The sequence below is a fragment of the Falco peregrinus genome, chromosome 7 (genome assembly GCF_023634155.1).
Source record: "Falco peregrinus isolate bFalPer1 chromosome 7, bFalPer1.pri, whole genome shotgun sequence".
Classification (NCBI taxonomy): domain Eukaryota; kingdom Metazoa; phylum Chordata; class Aves; order Falconiformes; family Falconidae; genus Falco; species Falco peregrinus.
In genome coordinates, this window is record NC_073727.1 from 40,259,516 (window position 1) to 40,281,403 (window position 21,888).

The 21,888-nt window shown below is 38.1% G+C and overlaps 1 long non-coding RNA gene across 1 annotated transcript in view; it reads left to right on the forward strand.

The window, feature by feature from the left end:
- The first annotated feature begins 246 nt into the window (after window positions 1-246).
- LOC129784950 (uncharacterized) overlaps window positions 247-21,888 on the forward strand; it is a 35,967-nt gene continuing 14,325 nt past the window's right edge. The window contains exons 1-3 of the long non-coding RNA XR_008748263.1: window positions 247-465; window positions 2,684-2,775; window positions 14,148-14,291. This is a non-coding gene — a long non-coding RNA (uncharacterized LOC129784950). The remainder of the gene's footprint in view (window positions 466-2,683; window positions 2,776-14,147; window positions 14,292-21,888) is intronic.

Sequence of the window (21,888 nt, forward strand, 5' to 3'; positions counted from 1 at the left end):
CAAGGTTTTGCTGACCTTGGGAACATTACCGAGTAATCAGTCATTAAGTAAGCATGAAGTGTTCTTGAACAATTTAGTCAATGTCTTCAGCACTTAACATACTTTCCCTTGAAAGCATGCATCTTGCTCCACCTTCTATTCTGGGACACAAATTTGTTCTAATTTAAAGAGAACACTAGTCTTCATTTTCCTTGCGTTCTTTTTCTTGTCATATCTCTTCTTAATGGGAGTAAGAGCCTTCTGTTCAACTTTTGATTTTGCATATGTCTCTTAATAAAAGTATAATAAAACTTGAGGCTTACATCTTCAGAGAGCAACATAATCTAGAGTGTACAAGGGCTGAGTTCTGCCTTCAGATGAAAAATCATATTTCCCATTGAAATAAATAAAACCCAAGCATGTATATAGAGAGAATAAAATTTGGATGTCGGACCGTTTCTTGCAAAATCCTGTGAGGAAGGCAAGGTAAGTGTTATTATACCAATCTTTGCAGGTAATCTGAGACAAAGAGGATTAATGAATTGTCAGGATCCATTGAAAGAATCATTAGTTAAAGCTATTGCGGTCACTCAGGAGTTTCTGGGCTCCCAGTCCTATGTGCAATCCACTTGGCCATATTGCTGAAACTAAGGGACCCTAGGGCGGTGAATAACTCCACCAAGAAATCATGGAAGGTTGTTTACATTCTGCAATTTAGCATGCAGACAACCAAATTGGTGCTTGGACCCACACCCTTCTTTGTGGTGTATGGAAGCAAATCAGCAGTGAATAAAAGGCTCTGGAGGCCGTGGCTGAAGGATGAGTTGTACTGTTTGGTGTACTGGGGTGGCAGGACAGTGTGAACGGAGGGGACCTTGGGGAGGGAACTTCACGATGAGAGAGAATAGGGTGGGAATGGGAGGAAAAAGAAGTGAGGAGTATAAGAGAGAAAGCGGAACGTGATGGAAAGGGATCATAGAACTAAATTAAACAAAAGCAGATTAATTGATGCCATATCTCATAGTTCAAAAAGTGCCCATTATATGTATCCATCTGCTTACTTTCTATGCATCATGACAATGCTAATTTGAATATGTATTCCAGGAATTATTGATTACTTCTGCAACACAAACAAATATGTGTTTTAGCCATTGTTAATTTGATTTTCTGGGTTTAACAAAGTTAGTGTTGTAGTTTGTGATAGATTGGAATCAGAGTTGCTAGCTGAAGCACAAAGTATTAAACTGATTCCTGAAAAAATAAAGGTTTGCACTCACTCCCACTGATATTAATATCAGATTTCAAATTGACTGTAATTAAAGTGGGATTGTGCCCTTACATGAAAGCCATGATTTCCTAAGCATTACATTTTCTATTAGATGCAATGGGCATCCCTTTCATGGCTGGCAATGGAATATGTATGCCCACATTTTATCACTAAAATTCCAGTGTAAAATCTACCCAGGGCTGCCTGACTTAATGCTTTTTTATTCTGAACTACTTAAAGGGACCCTCTTTAAAACTTTCTGGTTAGAAATACACGCTTTCTGGTGAAGTGCACTTAACTAATATACTCTGAATTATTAAATTGAAGTTTTTAATTCCCTGATGAAATGCATGAGATCATTGAGTAAGAGAGAAATTAGAGCTTGTACATGCAAAACATGCCTATACCAGCTTATTTAGGATGGGCATACAATCGAATGTCAGAGATGTAGATATATATTTCTCTGTTGGTTTTTTTCAGTTGCAGTAGCCTTCAGTGTTATTTTTACTGTTGTGGATACCACATTTGATAGGTGTAACAAAAGTGTGGTTTTCAAGCTGACCCTTTTAAGGCAGAATAGCCTGAAGGAAATGCACCCATTCTGCTTCAAAGAGGATCTGTCAGTAGGAAGGAGGAATAATATGCATGCATAAGTAATTAATAATGATCTGAAGCTTTGATATTTTGTAAGGCCCAGAAAATTACATTTTTACAGGATATACTATATTGTTGGGTTAAAAACACATGGCTTAATTCCATATCCTGTAACAAAATTTCTGTTGAGATAAATAGGAACTGAGCTTGAATAAGGACAGAAGTATCAAAAGCACTGGTTTGAGTGCTGTGTGTGTCCTTTTATTATACCAGTGAATACAGTTGTGAGTATCACTGCAATCCTTAATAGGATAATATGGATGAGAAAGATCTTCAATACAGAGTATAATGAGGTGCTCAAATAGCCTGACTTTTCACTTAATTTAAAGAATTCATTCCCCTGAAAAGCTCAATTTCTACATACCTAATAGTACAACATGAAATTCAGAGGCCAAATCTCATTGACTAGATTTTGTTTGAATATGTTTTAAAACAGCTGCTTTGACTTCATTAGATGTCTTTAATGTAGCCATTTGTAAAGTCCTTTTCTTGTATAATAGATTAACTTGCAGAGAGGAACTGGCTGATACAGTGATGCCTTTTGACAGTCCTATTTTTAGAAGCAGGGAGAGGTACAGTCAAATAAAACACGCTGCAATTAATAAGCTGGATATCAAGCATGGATCATTATGGGGAAACTCCCTTTGTATTTTAACAGTTTTCTGGGGCTTCCTGCCCCTCTTATAACCACAGAGAATCCTACAAGCAGTTTTTACCTGGTGAGAAAGTACCTGTGTACTTATCCATTCATAATGTAGGCATATATATATTTATTTTTTTCAGGGACAAAAGATGTGAGCCTGACTATCAACTTCCACTATATATTTATCTCTCATGTGTTGTTTCTACTGGACATCAGGACACTGAACTAACAGGTAAGCACCCTATTATGTGCCATAGCTTCAGCAACACCACTCTGGTACATTACACAGCCGTGACAGACCATGATTTGAAAGTCTGGGAATATGTTGTTATGATATGCGTTGGAGGGGTTAAAGTACTCAGGACCGAACTGGCGAGTTATACAGAAACATGGAAAAATCCAGGAGATTTAAGACTAAACCCCAAAAGTTTTAGTAAAGGAAAAATTGCAATTCTGGGATCAAAGGAAATGGATTAAGCATGGTTTAACTTTTGGTGCACTATTAGCACAGGGCCCTTATGCACGGAAAGTATTTCCCTCATGCCAGACTTGTTGGTTAGTTTCATTCTGTGCCTGAGACATGACCAGCAGAGTATAGGTGTTGCCTCAACTGAAACATCACACATTTAGAAATTTGAGTAGCAAGGTGATGGAGTTCACAATTGAAAACATCTATGTATTTTTGTATGGATAAACTGCCTTTTGTATGCAAATCAGGCACTGATTGATATGATATTGCCAGAATATGATTATTGCTGTAGAACAGCTTTTCACTGAACAGCTCTGCCCATGAAAGCTGTCAGGAAAGAAAACGTTCAAACCTAAGCTTCCTTGACTGGAAGCTTGGATTGGCAAGGTGAGGTTAGTTAACCTAATTTAGGGATCCGTCCCCCTTTAGTACATTGACAGGTGTCTGGTGAGAAAGGTTGAAGATGAAATCTATAAAGGCAACTTCCCTGCAGGTCAGCTACCCCAAAGTGCCTCTGTTCTTCCAGCCCCTTGTACATTCCCCTTACCTTTTCCCACAGATGTTTAGATAAGTTGGCTCCCACGGATGCTTAGGTAAATTGGTTGTGCATTCCCACTGAGCACTGGAGAAGAATGTGCAAAGCAGCTCAGATTAATACGGGCTAATGGTTCAGGGGATGCACTCCTAGAAGTCCTTCTAATACATTGCATGATGGAATTACCTTTGTCAATGCAGGCGCTTGAATGCTATTGTGTAGTATGACACATTCTCTAAGTATATGAAGCATTTGTGATATTTCCAGTTACCATACATATTTGATCACATTCAGACAGCACATTTCAAGGTCATTAATGAACAACAGAGAGCTAGACAGGCATCCCCAAGGAACCCAACTTGTTACTTCTGTCTTCTGCAATCCATTGTCAGCACATTGACTTTTTGTTTACGCCTATTGGAACAGTTTGTTATCTAATTCTGTATACTTACATCCTGCAAACAAGTTATCTGTTCTAATGCTCTGTCTAGACAAAGACTTAAAGGTGTGATGTTAGCATGTGCAACCAACTTTAACCCATGCTAACCTGGTAGAGCCTAGGCTCCTAGCTTGAAGACAGCCTATTTAGTGTGTCTTAAAGATAATGTGTCTTGTCTAAAGCTTAAGAAAAGTATAGTTTGATAAAAGCTGTAGAAGACAGCAGTGTACATCACTACGCAATTCGTGTAGCACTTTGATTTTCCCCCTCCCTTCAAGTTGGCATCGTATATTTTTGTAAAACAATGTGTCTTTGTTTTATTTACAAACCTGCCTATCACTTCTGCCTTTGTGGAAGACTCCACAGTTTTATCTTTGGCTGACCGAGGCTCTGCAGTGAGTTTTGAACTGATGTGTTTGCAGTCTCATTTAATCTGCAGTGTGGACTTCTAGTTCTGCACTGAGCTGGACAGTTAACCCTCAGAGTAAACCATACTAATAGTACTTGCTTTTTTACCAAGCTAGTATGTCTGCAATAGGTAGTGTTGCCACAGTTGTTTTATATAATACAAATCATGCTGAATTATGTGGTCAAACTTAAGTGTCCTATGAAATATACGTTGAATTCAGTTCTACTCAGAGCAGTTCTTTACAATAAATATCCAGAAAAGCAGTTCTTCTCAATAAAAAATTACTTTATAGTTTATCTGATTCCTCATTTATTAGAACAGTTGATTCCTGTGCAGAGTACTTCATTCTGAATCAAATAAAACATGTGCATAACTTTTCACTCTAGGACTATCTTGGATTTCCAAATTTGTAATCTGAATGCTGAAACATGAGGGATTTTTGTCAGTGTGTAACCACTGTACATCTATAGTAATGAAAAAAAAAAAAAGAGAAAGAGAAAGACTTTAATGTGTATTGACAACAGTCAAAGATTTATCTCCCCTCTGTCTCCTTGATGTTTCTCATTTTCAGTTTCATTGTTATTTTTTTTTACAGGTAAGGTAAAAATAGGAGTAATTCTTTAATAGTCTGATACACACCTTGTGATAGCCTATGTTTCTCATTTGTGCTAACTTGTTTTCTTGATCATTGAATATTGTCAGGTGTCAGCCATTTAGGACCAACAGTATTCCAAGCTTTTATTCATTTATATTCACTGATGTCTTTATTGTTTGAGCCTGATGGTGGCAGGTGCTATACCACCATCTTTATCTCTTGTCTCTGATATGCTTAAACCATATTTTAGGACATGTTAATTATCTACTTATTTTAGTGCTGGCCTTTCTAAAAACCTATTTCAGAACCTCAGACATTCTTATGTCCTCTGTCAAGGTCTCCACTAGTTCAGTTTTCAGTATTCCTACATCATCTTATTTTGCACTGCCATACCCTTTACACATTTTGTTTCAGTGATTCTTCTTATACATGCCCTACATAACTCACTGAGACCAGTTGTCATTTCATCCTCTCGCCTGTTTGACTACCTCTTCACTTTTTATAGTGAAATTTTGTTTTCTGATAACATAATTTTGAACTCTTCAATAAGCTGGTTTGTGTTCCTTCTTGCATTCTTAAAAACCAGGATAAACCTGCTCTGAGTGATACATAGAACCAAATTCAGTATGTCCCCTGATATCTTTATTCCCTTACCATTAAAACACTGCACTTTAGTTCCAGCTAAGCATTTTGAGTGTGTAGAGCAGAATCTTTGCTTTTACTTCACAGCTGAGGAGTTCTGTCTGGCCCGTCCAGCAGGCAGAGAGCCACACGATCATGAGCAGTGCTGGCGCTACCAGCAGGTCCTCAAAATTCAGCAGTTCTGCAGGAGCAGTTAAGCAGCCCCAGGGCACCTGCAGACCTACAAGGTAGTTCTTTTGTCACAACTCAGTTAATTGGAACCACTGACTTTTTATAATCTTTACTTTGTTAAATAGTATTCTTCATTAGTGTTGGATTTATTCACATATTTGCCTTCATTAGGCAGCAGGATGATGAACACTCATCCTGCCTCATAAACATAAGTTGGACTAGCCTAGTGTCACAATCTGGTGTGAGTTACATGATTGTTGCTCACACATACGTTCTTGGGGGAGGACGTTGCATTTCAAATACAGACAAAAGACATTTGACACCATTTTGACTTGATGTGAGAAGCGTGCAAGTGTCCTGTCATGTGTTGGATGCTATACTTTGTCTATTAGCAAAGAGATACCTTTTCATCCATAATGCACGCAAGCTGTTTCGAATGATAAGGCAGAACAAGAGACTTGTTAAAGGATGCTCTCTGCTTTTGCTAAAGGCGAGCATGAGACTCCTGCCTCAATATTGTTTGTCATTCCCTGACAACATACCAACAATGAGGTAAGGAAAACACTCCAGATCTTCGTATTATAAGACAGAGAAATTCAAGTGGTAATTTCTTGAACACTCAAGACCAGGGCACTTTCTTTTGTGGCAGAGGCTTTCTCTTAGGTGGGAGGTGAGTGTGAGCCCATGTATGAGTTTTGTAGGTCTCATCCCTTGCCCATAAGACCCTAGTATTCTTACGGAACAGTGAGAGTACAGAATGATCTGTGGAATAGAGCTGTATTTTCCCTTGTGCTGCTCCCCTGAGCAATATAACAGCAAGGAATTATTTTCTTTTAGAAAGAATAGATCCATAAAAGAAAATTTCCCCTTTCTGCACAAAATGTGGTGATGTGATCAGCCCAGGGTTATAGGTGCCGATAGTGTCTAATTACTCTTGCTTTCTGTAAAGTTCTAAGAACAGCTTTACGTTCTTTCATTATCTTGAGACAGGTGGAAACACTGTTCATTAAAAATTTAACGCTCTTCTCATTTATTCAGAATAGATTAATATAGTGGTGTACTATGAGAGGTAGTTGCATATGAAACCAGAGATGCTGTTACCCTTGAGCCAGACATCATCTCTTTCATAAAAGGATGCTGTAAATGCACACAGTTCTCTATCAATCATGGTAAAGACACAGGATTTTTCAGAAGTGTCTATTAGTTTCAGATGCGTCACTTCTGCTTATCTTCATAAAACTTAAGAGGAACCTGATTTTCAAAGAGCAGGTGTCCATCATTTTATAAAAATCCAGTTATATTAAAGTGTCACTCAACTTGAGGTATCCAGATGTACTAAGCCATTTTTTGAAGTCTTGTTCAAACCAATGTCTTCTGCAAGACTTCGTCGTCTAATTCAGCCAAATACAATGTATAGAATAAAAACAAGATGAGGCTTGAGAAGAGAGAGAGACATCAAAGGGAACAGAATGAAAACACAGAATTTGTCGTATCAGAGCAGACCATTGATCTGAGGAGGACTGTGTTCTGCTTCCAGCTGTGACCAGTACCCTGTGATGTAAGAAAAGGGCCAAAAATTGTGATTCATAATGTGCCATACAAAAATGCCCCCAAAGATTTTTGCTTGTGTTGTTCACTGTAAATAGATTGGTTAAGTAAGAATGAGGTGGAAAAAGAAGCCATGCATGCCAGTTGATAGTTGATGAAGGAAGCGTATCTGTGTCTAACATACAGGCAAAATGCTACAAGACTAGTTCATCCTTAGGAAAATATTATCCCTGTAATGCTGCCAAATTCAGTGCCTACATGAGTTATGTCTGCTTTCAACAGAAACTGCTAGGTTTGCAAGGTGAATTTCTTTGGAATGATTTATCTTATTTTTTTTCTGATTGCTTAGAAAACTTTTGTATTTTATTCATTTCTTCTTTGTGCAGGAACTGTTGCTCAAGTTGGAAAACACATCTCACCAGCTAAGGCATTACTTCCTCAAAATGCAGATGTAGAGTTGGGCACTGGAGGTCAACCTGTGTGTCATATCCTTCTTACCCTTGTGTCAGTTAAAACTTACATTTTCCTATTGATCATGTTACAAGAATGTCTGAGCAGAATCACAAGAATGAGCTAGGTTAGAGGGATCTTTGGATGTCATCTGGTCAACCTGCCCCTGCTCAAAGCAGTGCTAACATTCGGTCAGATTGCTCAGAGTTTTGTTCAGGAAAACTTTGAATATTGCCATAGTTGGAAGTTTTATGACCTCTTTGTGACTGTATTCCTTTTCTTGACCAGCCTTCTTATGAATTTCTTTCCCCTTCATATGTAATTGGAATCTCCTGTGCTGTAAGTTTTGAGGATTGCCTCTTGTCCTTCTGCCGTGCACTGCTGAGAAGAAGCTGTCTGTCTTCTCTCTGGCTCTTCTGCCCCCTTTAGGAAGCTGAAAATAGAAACTAGACTCTTTAGCCTTTTTTCTGGGTTGAACAAATGCAGCTTTCTCAGCTTCTCATCATATGTCATGTGCTCCACCAACCTATTTGGACTTTTCAGCTTGTAAAAGTCTGTTTTGTCCTGGGCAGCCCTAACTACACACAATGCTCCAGATGGGGTCCCTCAAGTGCTAAATTGATGGGAATAATTGATTATTTATAAAATAGGTCACGATTGGTTTCCCTCTCATCCCTCTACCTTAAGGTAAAATAATAAAGTGAGAAAGCAAGATTCCGGGACTACAAGAAGGGAGAAAAGAGATGCTGTGATGCTGTGCTTAATTTTTCCTTCTGGTTCTTTCAGTTTTGCTTTTCTTTCTGCATAGTGACACAACTTCAAAAGAAGGGGCAGATGGTGCTGCTACTGATCCCAGCTGTCAAAGAAACACCCTCTTGGGATGGAGGCGAGGGATAGGGGCTCCAGCCAGTTCCAGCTTGGTCCTGTCAGTTGTTTGGGAGGGATGCATTTTGCATGCAAAAATGTTAGGATTTTGAAGCTTTTCTGTGTTTGCCCATATTGCAGACACTCCACTGCCCCTGTAGCAAGTAGAATGTGTGTGCAATACCTTAGGCTGGACTTCTGTACCTTTGGAAATACTGCATATATTAATTTGTTTGGGAAATGCAATGCTTAGGTGATTTAGACATAGGAATTGCCTTTCTAGTGTCTAGGTTTCATTGCTTTCCCTAGACTGAGGGAAAGCTCTGTGCTGGAGAAGCAAGGCACTTTCAAGACAAAATGACAGCTGAGCCGGGCTGCTGTCAGGTGGGTTTTCTAGGCACATGAAGTGCCATTTAATTGTCAGTCCTCTCTGGGGGGAGTCTAACCTTAAGAGTCAAAATTCAGAAGTATTGTCAAATTTTAGAAGTATTTAGGTAACTAAGTGAACAGATAAGAAAATAATGTGATTTAAGGAATTTTCAGCCCTGCCATGCCTCTGTATCCTGTTTGTGACATGGACATATTCTCTTCTTGCAAGTGTGTTCTTGGACACTATGCTGTGTGTGGGCCATAAAGTTACGTCATCAGATGTTATGATAGAGGGGTTTAACGCTCCTGATATCTCAATCCAGTCAGTCCTCTGCTTTCCTTCTGCTTGTTTGCCTTTTCCCTCCTGTTTTATTGTGATATACTTCTGTTCTTAGAGCAGCATACGCTGATGAATACTGATGGCTGAGTGAATGTTGTGGAAGAGGTACATGCTCGTGGATTTCTTTTCTCCATGACAATTCTACAAAAAATAACTGCAAAGCCATTCATGAGTAAAAACCAGGCACTTGGTATCACTGTGCAGAGTATAAATCAACAAAGAGGCAGACTCATGTTTGACTTTATAATATGGAGCAGAAGTGCCTTCACATTGTCAGATGTTGATGCTATGGCTGCCATTCCCGAGTTGTGTCCCCCCCCCAAGCTGCTGCTAATAAATTACAAACACATTTGCTCTCATTAATCATTCTTTGAAATGGCAGAATAGTCTTTGCTGATTGAAAATAATTATTAGCTTCTCAAAAGGATTAAACAGCCTGTTTAGATTTTCATTTATATCACCATTTTGATGGAGTGATGTGGGGGTATGTACACAGCCTTTGTCTTAAAAGTAATAATAATAATAATTAAAGCTGTGTAACAAAGACTTTCAGAAGGACTTCAGACAAAGAAAGGAAGAAAAGGCAGGGAAGGTGAGCTGTGAAATAAATGTAGGACACAGAACTGAACATAAGCTTGTGTTGGGCAGGAGGCCTCCTACTGTAGCAGAGCAGTGATAAACACAAAGGAAAATTTGAGCATTCTCAACATAGTGGAGAGACTTGAAATTTCTGGCTAACGTTACAATGTGAGCAGTGTAATTAATCTGGAATTGAAAGAATACCACAGATGTTTAAAATTATTTTTTCTACTGAGTCAGTATCCTGCACATTTACAAATTGTAGGTTGTGGATTAATAGCCCCTGAGGTTCATTACCCGGTGGGCCTTGCTCCAAGCTTTGAATTTGCACTCAGCAAAGTGTATCTGGGTTGAGACAATTTCCTAAAGTTAGGCCCCAAGTTTTAAAGTTTGTTTGCTCTTAAAGTGTTCTGTGGACACTGGGATGGGAGTGTTTGCTGGAGTGCCAGAGGTATTAAATTAAAAAAAAGGAAAAAAAGCCAGATAAGAGTTAGCACGTGTATTTCAGAATGGGATGTGATGCAGAGATGCCCAGATAGTATAACCCTATTAATGTCTTATACCCAAAGTGTAACACTGATAATATAACATTGTATTTGCCTGCTGAAGGGCAGGACTTATTAACTAGATCCATGTTCTATACTAATTTGATTGCACTGTCTTGGGACCTGAGCTGACGTACCCATGTAGTGCAATACAGCTCTCAGTGGAGGTAGTAGCTAGTTTGGGTTCATTACATGATACAGGCACGCCTTCTAAGATGCTGGATGGTACAGGAAGACTATAGGTCATATTCAGATAGTGTGAATTCCACCAAAGTCTCTGTGATTGGTATTTCCTATCGGTTCTCTGTAGGCAGGTCTCTGCCTTAAGCCTCATTTCAGTCCTTTAAGTCATCCTTTAGAGCCTGTCAGACGCCCAGTTCTTTTGACATGGCACTTAGATATAAATGGGGCTGTTAAAATACATCCCTCTGTGACTGTCCTGTTTCATTCATCCTCGGTGGCATGCTTGAAGTGAAAGCCCAAACACTGGGAGCCCAATAATGAATTTTTTTCACGTGGGGGCATGCGAGATGTGACATTCCAGTTTCCACTCAGAAATATTTACACATTTTTTACAAAATGAAAAAGCCCTAGCAAGAAGAGTAGAGACGTGATCTTGTTTGGAAATTATAATAGTCATGTAACAGTTGAATTAAATCTCTGAAGCAGAAAGGACTTCCATAGCTGTTAAGAAGAGAAGCATCCAGAACTGTTCTTTATGTGCTCTTGTTTACTGATGTGGGCTCCTGAGAGTGAGATGGAGGTACAGTGCTTTTGTGATTTTTTTTTGGATGAAGCAATCGTTGGTCTCAGTTTAGATGATTGTGCATCTACTCAACGGCACCTTGTTGACTTTAGCAGTGGAAGAAGGGGATGTTTTAGACATTCAGTGTTCAAATAGTGCCTTAAATGTCAGGCTTAGAAACCTAAAGAGGCACATAGGTATCTTGTGAACCTAAGTCCGGTCAGCTCCAGCATTCATTTCCTGGTGGTAATCTTTGAATATTACTTTTTTCATCTAAAAGAGAAACTGTATACAGATGCACTGAAGTAGCGTATCTTTTGTTCCCCATCACAATTTGTACTGAGAATCACAATACAAAAGCTTATCTGGATTTCTGGTTGGATAAATGGTTTTGTGACACGGGTCAAGGAACCCTTGACTTAATTATTTAACTAGCCTCTGGAGCATTAGTTCTCTGACTGTACAATGGGAATCTTAATTTCTCTTGCACTTTGCTGTGCTTAATTAGTGTGCAAGGTCTCCTGACAGGTCTAATTTCTTAAAATGTATGTGAGCATTTTAAGGACCTATGCACTGAGATCCCCATTTCCACTGAGTGCTGCGGTGAAACAGATAACAAGATGGGCCATGTGACGGGGTGCTCTGCAACCATAAAGTTAAAGACAGTGTCTGTTCCAGACAGCTTGCAATCTAAATACCAGTGATTTATTTTAGCAGCTGTTTACATAATTCTTATATCAGTGTGAAAATTGCCTATGAAAATATTTCAAAGTAAATGTAATTTATTCTTCCAAAGTTCAGTATCCGGTTCCTAAACCTGGAGCTCCAGATGGAGATTTATTTACTAGAAATGTGTCTTTTACATTATGTGTGGCAGTATATGTTCTTCCTTTCCTTTTACAAGGTGTTCTTATTCCTATGTACAGGTTCCATTTTTCAGTCACCTTGGAAGGCATTTCTGAGAACTGTATATACTGAAACAGGGTCATGACTTTCCTGTTTTTCTCACAGACCACCTTAATAAATATTGAATTGATTCATTACTATATTAGTTGTGTCTTTAATTCAGCTTTTCCATACACAGCTGTTGTTTAAATGTACAGAGATCAACAGGATAGGGCAGGTCAGACCTGCTTATATTTTGCATGCATAGATCATTTGATTTTATGAAGGGAAGGAACTGATCTAACCTTGTAACTAATAGTTACAGGTTGATTTGCATAACAAGTTGATGGCAAAGCTTTCCTTGTCAACAATGAAAAGCAATATTGGATTCAAATTAACAAAGTGTTGAGAGTGATAAATCAGAATGTACTGATCCTGGGAATTAAGGCAACAAAATGTACATCTTCCACATGTTAGCCTAATTCCTACTTTCTCTGGGTTCAGATCTCCTTCACAAGTCACTTCATGCAGCCAGATAGGAAAGCATTTTCCTCACCTCTTGGCATCTGTGCAGGGAAGACCCTCACTCCAGTGAAATCCATGATCCCTTCATGACACAGACATCTGATGTGTAGGTGGGAGGACTGGGTCTCTTTCAACACCATCAGCATGTGGAATGGGGAGGAAGGTGTAGGAGATACAGATTTGCTGCTACGTACTTCCACTATGGGTCAAGAACTTTCTGAGCTTGGTACCACAAAACTTCTTTGTAAGTTGGATTTGGTTGCATGTTAGCTCCCCTTGGTGTACTCCTGCATATTAGCACCTACTTAGATATTTCTACACACAGACATTAAAATTAGTGCATGGTATATAAAGTTAACCACTGAGATCTTTGGTTACGAACAGTTATACAAGTACAAAGAAGAAACATAAGGGAAGAAAATAAGAGAATAAAAAACTAACTTAGAAGGGTAATTTTTTATAAAAATGTTTGCATGATTTATTAAAATATGGGATTTTATAGAGCAAAATACATTTGTGTGTGCTAGATAGAGTCACTGAGAAAGTGGGAATAGACAAGGTAGCATTGAACATGGGTTATCAAACCTATTTTATTATCGTTGGCTCTGTTTTTATTTTTGTACGGTTTGGGCCTCATCCAGTATATTCTTACCAGGAAAGAATGTTCTTTTAATAGGGAAAATAAGATTTTGTCATTTTGTTTGTTGATTTTGTCTGCTCATTAGAGTTCACTTTTGTTTGAGCTGTTAACAATCTGTCACTATATCTTAAGAGTCTTCCTGGATTATTCCTTGACAATTGGGAGACTGTATAATACAGCAAATTATTAACAAAAAAAGGTATAGAGTATAATAGAAAGTTGCTCTACGATTTGTTGTAATTGTTATTTTGACTCACTTGTCTATTCTAAACAAATTTTACCATGTTATTGCAATTACTGTACATCAAAAAATAGTAAAAGCAAAAAATTTATATAGGCTTCTATTTCAAGACAGTTATTAATAGGAAAACCTGAACTTAACTGCAGCATTAATAAACAATATCTAGTTCTGCCTTTTTAAATCGAACAAAAGTTAAAGAAATTGTGTGTATGAAACTAAAGTGTATTTAGACTGTTTTACTTTGCTTGGTGCTAGGATAGAATATGAAACTAAATATGTTCCTCCAAAGATAACTGAAGTTCCTGCTCCTGTTTAGATTTCATCATCTGTTAGAAATCTCCTAGGTGATTAAACTAATGCACTGTAAAAGAATGAATCAGTCCTGCAGAGCTCTTCTCTGTACAGAGAATAACTTGCTCGGTTAAGTACTACTGGGGTTTTACTAAATTAAAATCCTAGGAATTTTTGTACATAATATATTTTATCTGTGAAAACTGAACAAAATTTTATATGTGACTCAAACTAAATTCCTATGGTAATTAATAAAGAAGATTTGAATACATTTCTGGTAGAGTCATCTTTGACCAATTTAATAACTTGATTTTCTTAACAGAGGAAAACCCTTATCTCTCAAGGCTTGTGGCAACATTGGGATACACCATGAAATTGTTAAGAGAATCAGAGAGTCTCTTCTTTGTTGGGAGAAGATTAATTCAAACTAGAAACTTATCTTTTACTGATTCAGGTGGAACACACTGTAAGTAATTATTTAATATTTATATTTTAGTTTCTGTGTAGGTTCCAGTAGATCCCTGAAACTCCTATCAGAAGCATCGTCTCCATTGTGTCCCAACACATGAAAATATGACCCTCCCTCAAAGCTGAACTCACTGGACCCTGATAAGGCTGCTAACATGTGCGAAGTTGGCTCATTTTAACTATTCACTTGTTTACAGATAAACGTGAATATTGTTTTTTGCATGTCTGGCAAAGACAGGCAAAAAATGTAGTCAGATGTACAAGCTTCTAACAGATATATATACACACACACTTGCCTTTTTTTAGTAGATTTATTAAAAGTTACTTATCCCCACCTCCTCTTGGCCTATTTTTTTGTGACTGGTATGGCAAGGGGGAATGACAAGAACTGGAAAGAGATAAGGAAATGATCTTATCAGTCAGATCAGAGATGGCATTTCATGAGTGGCATTTTGCAATTGTTGCACGGAATAAAAGTGCAGCTATACAGTAAAGTTATGTTTTTCAGTGCATTTTTTTTGGAACTCTGATCTCCAGCTGCAGCTTACTCTTGTCCGCTTTGCTCAATGTAGTTGTGGATAAAGACTATATGAAATTAATTGTAATCCAACAAAAGCTTCCTTTTATGATATGACATAGCATTTATGTGTGCATTCACTGTCTTAATTCTAATACAGTGTTTGATTTTTGATTGTAGTGAACAGAAAGAATTAGTTCAGCTTTTTTAATATGGTACATGTTTTTCCAGTTTTTAAAGCTTTCTTTCAAAATTCCATGTAAATGTCTTACTGTGCTGCACCCAGTGAGTACCTGCACAATATGCATAGTGCTGTACGTTGCTAAATCAGAGTTAAATCCGACTAGAGTCGACTGAATTGTGAAGAAAAAAAATAATAATTGTATGCACTCATTTGCAACAGGAAATTTTAATTCAGTCATGTCCACTGCCCTTTTATACTTTCTGTTTGTGAACACTTAAGAACTTGATTCTTGATACGGAGAATATTCCAGTAACATTTAACACTGAAGATTTTATGAAAACAAATGTATAATATAGTAGTAACAGGGTGAGAATCCTTTTGTCCTTTTGTAATAAAGCTTACAATGGCATTGGGGAATGATGCTTGTTTTTATAAAGAGTTGGTTGATGTGGAACTTGATTTGGAAGAGGGCTTTTCTTGATTAAATTCAGTAGTGTACACCAACAGTTGGGGAAGGGTACCATACTTAGGAAGTAAAGCCGATAGTTTTCCATAGGAGTGTTACAAAGTGACATAGATCTATTTGATCTGCTTAAAATGACCAATATTTTCAGGAAAGGGTTTCTTGTGCAACAGCACTTGGCAGAATGGAAAAGAGGATTTTACAGTCTGTAAGAAGAAGGAGTTGATAGCAGCTCATCATACAATGATTTTCTTAGTTATTTTGGAGCAGTACATTTAGTTAGCTTTTGAGCTGGTATCCTCCTAAATCAACAGTAAAGGTCGGACAGATAAATAAGAGAAATGTGATGCACCGGTAATTAAGGTGTTCTGATTCAAGGCAGTAACTTAGGGGAAATGAAGAATGCAAACAGACAGATGCAAATAGAGGGGAGAGCCTTTCCTGGGCTACTCCGGTAACCTTTGAGCTCTGCTTCTGCGGAGTGCAGTACTTTGCCCGCTGTGGAGGGACAGCTGAGCTGCTGCTTTGTTTTCAGCCTAGAGTCACTGCAGCAGTCTTCATTCAGAAAATGTTAGGGACATGGCTGAAGTTGCTGCAAGTGAGAAGGATTATCCACACAATGTCTATGTATGGTTTCTATTTCCATGACAAACATTGCCCCCAACAAGAGAATACTGGTAGCTGACAAATTAAGTCAAGGCAGATCCTGAAGGAAAGCTCTCCTTTCAAGAGATGGCATTCCGACAACTGGCAGGTCAAGGAATTTCATCTTTAATGGAATGGAGACCTGGAAGTTCTTTCTACCTGGCCAGGAAGGTGACAGTCCAAATTGCTGAAGGGTCCAAAGGTAGCAAATTAATGAGCTCAGGAGAGCAACAAGCTGGACAGAGTGTAAATAAGCATGTTAATGAACTTAAGAGTAAAATGGCTGCTAATTAAAGTACACATTGTCTTATTTAAGTCAGCAATTATATTGGAAGATAGCAAATATTGTACTTATTTTTATAAAAAGGCCCAAAACTAACCTGCAGAATTACAGACCTGTAAGGCTTACTTCAGCTCTTGGCAACTTAACTGACAGGATGATTAAAAATACAGTTATAAAAAATCTGAGAAATACAGAGTTTGATGATATGATAGGGAAGGAAATTGCACAAATTCTGAAAAGAAATATTGCACCTCACTAAATGTATAAATGATGCAGTACATGAATGAAAACCAGTTGATAAAGTATATTTGTGTACATAATCACTACTACTTCTTAAAGTGACAGCTAAGGAAACAAAAGCACGTAGGTTTCCCTGAAAAGGTAGTGAGAGGAGGTAGAAGTCTGAGATTCAAGTCTTCCTTCTGAATTGGTGCAGAAGACAGATTTGATCTTACATTCTCTGTATTCAAAACAGCTGTTTAAATCTGTGGATTTCCGAGATCCCAAGGAGTGAATTTTTCATTCCCTTTGTTCTGATAGGATTTACAGTCCCTGGCAGAATGCCTGTCTCAGCTGAATTGATGCCTAAACCCCACCCATTTCCTCTGTTTCACTGCTGACTTGCTTAGCAGTGTCACATTCAGCCAGCTTTGGGAATTTCTTTAGCTGCATATTAATTGCATGCAAGTATGCCATTAGGCATCAGGGCATGTCTGAATTAGGCTTAGTAACACTTTAGTATCTTTCATGTTTTGAGAAAGTAACATCCTGTGTGGATAAGAGCACAAAGCAGAAAAAAAAATAGTTAATTTTCCTCAGGGGAAAAAATAACCTTTGGATTATCTCAGGTTTGCACATATGAATGGAAGTTGATCTACTTATTAGACATTTGGAGATGGAAGACCAATGAGGTATTAAATTATAAATATGCACCAAAATAATTTGATTAAGGTCAAATAAATGTGGACAAACTTCAGGAGGAGCTAACAAAGCTGGCAGTAAAGTTGCCACAATGGCAGGCTAAAATCACTGTTGCTTTAAAGTGGTGATCATTAAATCATTTTATGGCAAAGGACTACTTTCACACCTTCAATTTTGTCATGGATGGGTTTAAAAAATGTGAATGCAATGAAGAGAACATCTCAAATGAGTAATGAGGTGCAGATGATATAATCAGAAAAATTCAGAATAAATTTAAGAATGAAATGGCTACTAGTAAAAGCATGCACTTTCTTCTCATCACAATTTTAATGGATGAATTATAGTACTGTTTGATATGCTCCTATGGACTGTCCACCATCTCCTTTTCATGGCTTAGCAGAATTCCATGGAAACCACAAGAATTTGGTTGGGATCTCTTCGCCTAAGAAAAACGTGGCATATTGAAAGGTACAATTTTAACTATTTTTACATCTTAATGGTTTTAAAAACCTGAATGTCGCTCCTCATTGCTTAGTGAAGTGCCTGAATTACTAGTGCCTGGAGCTGAACTCAGGCTGCCTGCCTGCCCACCCACAGGCTCAGGGAGTTCTCCGTGCCAAAGGTCTGCTCACCTAATGGTTTTCCACCTTTTTTTGATTTGTAGCATCTTGAGAAATTTCTTGTAGAGATGCAGGCTCCTGTGTGGTAAGTGCAAGTGTTCTGATACTAGGCTTGGGTTTTTTTTTTTAAATGACCACTTGCAGATCCCAGGAGTAGTCGACAGAGATCCAGGAACCCAGATAGGTTAAAAAATAAAAAAAAGCCCTCCAGTTCAATAAGGGTTTTTAAAGGAGCCTTTAGTTGAAAACTGTGATGGTTAGGATTAGAACAATTGTACCTAAGCACATGCTAAAGTGTCTTTTGCATTTTATTCTGTAGCTATTTTTAGCATTCCTACTTTATGTTTTTCAGTTTGAACACAGGCGCTTTGTTTTCAATGAAGTTGAAAAGGAAGACATTCTGGAGTAATTAGAACATTACTGCTTTTTTCAGCATTAGTGCTCCCTTTATTCTTACAGGTTTTTTTTTTTTTAATATCCAAACTAATGGACTTCAGAGACCTGGTGGTTGCATGGGCTTGGAGAAGCAGCAGGGAAGCAATATACTTAATGTGGCGAAAGGTGAGATAGCAAACTTTTATGTACCTTGGGTACCAGGTATTAATCTCCTGATAACTGCTTTCACATTTGAACCTTCTGTCCCTTATGTGAGATCCAGTAGTCTTTGCTTTTTTCTGTTCTGGGAGCAATTTTCCAAATCATTAATTTTCAGTGGCCAGGCTTCAATTAGCTTAATCAGGCATTGATTAGATTTTTCAAGTCCCTGGCATTTATTTTCCACCTTGCCTATATGGTTCCTTGACTCCATTACCTGATTGTTCACTTATTGCATATAAGGTTGATTCCTCTCCATTAACATTCCCTGATGAGAGGTCTCGTTAGCCATCCAGCTAGCCACTTTCATTAGTGATGGTGGCAATTCATGGTGAAGGCCAGTTTCTACTGCCCTTGCAAAGCAAGATATTTTCTTCTAAGTAGTTTCTACATTCTTAGTGTTCTTTCTACTTTCTAAGTGTTTCTCACTTTCTAAGTAGATTATTAATGTGCGGCTTATGAACAATTCTGACCCAAAGAGAAAAAGCTTTATTTGGAATACACTTCGTATTTTGTTTAAAGAGTTGTGAAATCATAGCAAATGAATGAAGTAACTCACTTATTTTTTCAAAGCATACTTCATGCAAGTTTAGGGTTTTTTTTCCTTTTGGTCTTCTTAGTGTCTAGCCTGATGTATTAAAATGCATTTTCATAGCCAGTACTCATGATTTCTGAGGGAGTTTGATGTAGTTTTATAATCAAGAGGGGTGTAAGGCACAGGTAGACTCCATGTCCCCACTGACAGCAGCTCCCATAGGCACATGCCCTGTTCCTGGATAGCAGTGGCTCAGCATAGCAGTTCGTGTGCAGGCTCATTCCTCATGGTACGTGTTTTGGGGATGTGTGAGCATGCAGCAAGTCCAGTGGAGGATGAGGCTGGAAGTGAGGGATTGGACAGAGCTGGAAAATGGGATTTCAGGTTCAGGTGAATTTTTCTATGTTGAAAACCACTTTCTTTTCTCTAAAATCTGTTCAGGGTCTCAAATTATCTGTGGCCAGATTTGTTCATTATGCTTTGCTTTTGGAAAGGGTGTCTTCTGAAGGCACAGACCTCTTCCTGAAATTCTTTTTTTAACTCATGTGTCTATGCTAGCGTGAACTAGACAGACCTGATTGTAAATGAACTTGTGCCAAGATCGATAGCAGGGAAGTTCTGATAGCACAGAGTTTCGATTTTAAGAACTTTGTGTAATATATGCTAATTAAGAACTCTAATAATAAGTTATTTTACAATAAAATATGGTTTCCAATTAAAAAATATAGATTCAGATCTTGAAGCAATTTTTTTCTATAGGTTCTTTGAGTTGGGTGAGTTGCCAACATTTCCCTTTCTTTGTAACCAAACCAAAGTTGCTTAACTTCAGTTTTGATGAGTCAGCATTTCTGAAAAAATGATGTTTTTCTAGGAAGCTCCTAACCCACTCTTATTTTCACACATTATATAGTTAAAGATATGATTTGTTTTCTCCCAGTCCTAGGACATATATATGCCTTCTAATTTAAATGATAAAGGATAAAAAGGGATCTTCTCAAGGTTTAACAGTTTATTTTTCAGATTGTTCTCAGAAATATTTTGAACAGCAGCTTCAGCTTTTGCTCAAAAATGCTAGCGCAAAAAATTTGTAACAAGCATTTTTCATGATCCCTTTCTTCTTAACAGCTAGGTGAAACAGTGACTAGATTCAGTGTGAGACTGTTCTGAAGTCCTTTTCATCTTTTTGTAGTCTTTGTTTTAAAGATTCATTGTAATTTCCTGAATTTTTAGACAGAGAGAAGATATCTTATTTCTCTTGTTCACTTTGCTGTTTATGCTTCATGACTTTATTATGCCCCCCCAAACTGTAGCCACTAGTGCGAAATAAAAAATACGGTGTTTTTAATAGTTTTTCTGTCTAAAAATTATTCTGGAATGATCTTTCAGGGGGGTTGCAATTTCAGATACATGAGAAACATTCTTTGGCTTGCTTAAAATATTCCCTGTCCCTGTTTTGAATCTTCTCTCTTTTGAATGAGAAGTCCCCTTCAGCAAAGAAATTTTCATGTGTCTAAAGCTGTCTTTCTGCAGAAACCATGGTCTTCTGTGATGAAAAAACCCTTTGAAATTATCTGACAGTTCACCTCTGCAATTAGTAATTTTCAGTTACTACATTCATAATGGCAAGGAACATTAACATATAACTACCTCAGAAGTCACATCCAGTGTCATCACTCCTTTGGTTTTGGTCATTAGCTGTCACTGACGTTTCTGGGCTTATTGGGACTATTTGGAAGACACTGTGAGTTTGGACCTTTGTCTTTCTGACTAGTGACCACCACTGCTGATTCACTGTGTTACTTAGGCAGTTAATAATGCTCTATGAAGAACAGCTAGGAAAAGGTATTTTGTGAGCTGCAGAAGCAATGATGTGGGTCTTCTGTTGCTCCAGAATCGATGGCACAACTCTGAAAATCTGGCCAGCTGTCCAAGTGTGTCTCATTTTCAGTTTTACAGCCAGAGGTTATTGAAAAGAGTATGGGTAAATGGCCTGCTCAGCGGTGATTCTTTCAGGCATAACTTTATCTGGTTCACTCTATCAGCTGAGCCACCCTAGCGCACAGCAGATGTGAAAATGGTTGCCCTGAGGTGCTTTTCCTTCCTTCTTGGATGGTCCCAAAGGGCACTGTTGGGCGCTATACTTCAGTACTCTTTCTATGAGGATATTTTAAGAATCTGTTTAGAAATCACTCAACTCCAATATATGCATAAAATAGGATGCTGGATCTAGGGAGAAGTTAGTCCTTGATGGACGGTGCCTGTTAGATGCCTTGCCTAGTTCTGGCTAGTCAGAAAGCTGCTGTGGCACATGTCCCCTTATTTGCATTTTTCCTGCTTATAAGGCAAATAAGCCTATGTATTTCAGATCCCTACCTTGCCACATTTTGTGTGTCCTATTCACTTTGTGAGTGGTCCATGGAAATGTTTCTCCTTGAAGCAGTACCTTGAGATCTCAAAACTGAGCTTAGCAAGGTTGCTTGACTTATTGAAGTGGGTTCTTAAGCAAGTCCTATGACATCCTGTTGCTGACAGCTCAAAGCTTCTGACTAAAGATGAAGTTATTGGTTTTAATTAGAGCTGATCTGAAGAAAAGGAACAAAATCTTAACAAAATTCTCATAAAAGTTAATTTTCATTTTTCATCAAAGCTTTCCACTGAGATTTTCTTAGAGGCAGAGATTTGTGGCTGGTGCTGTTGTGAGGGTTTTGGCTTCTATGACAATGGGACATTCTTTGATGACTATAGTCTGTTAAGGAGGGATGGGATCCACTTGTCTAGAAGAGGCAAGGGAATCCTTGGCAGCAGCCTGACCAACTTGGTGAGGCAGGCTTTA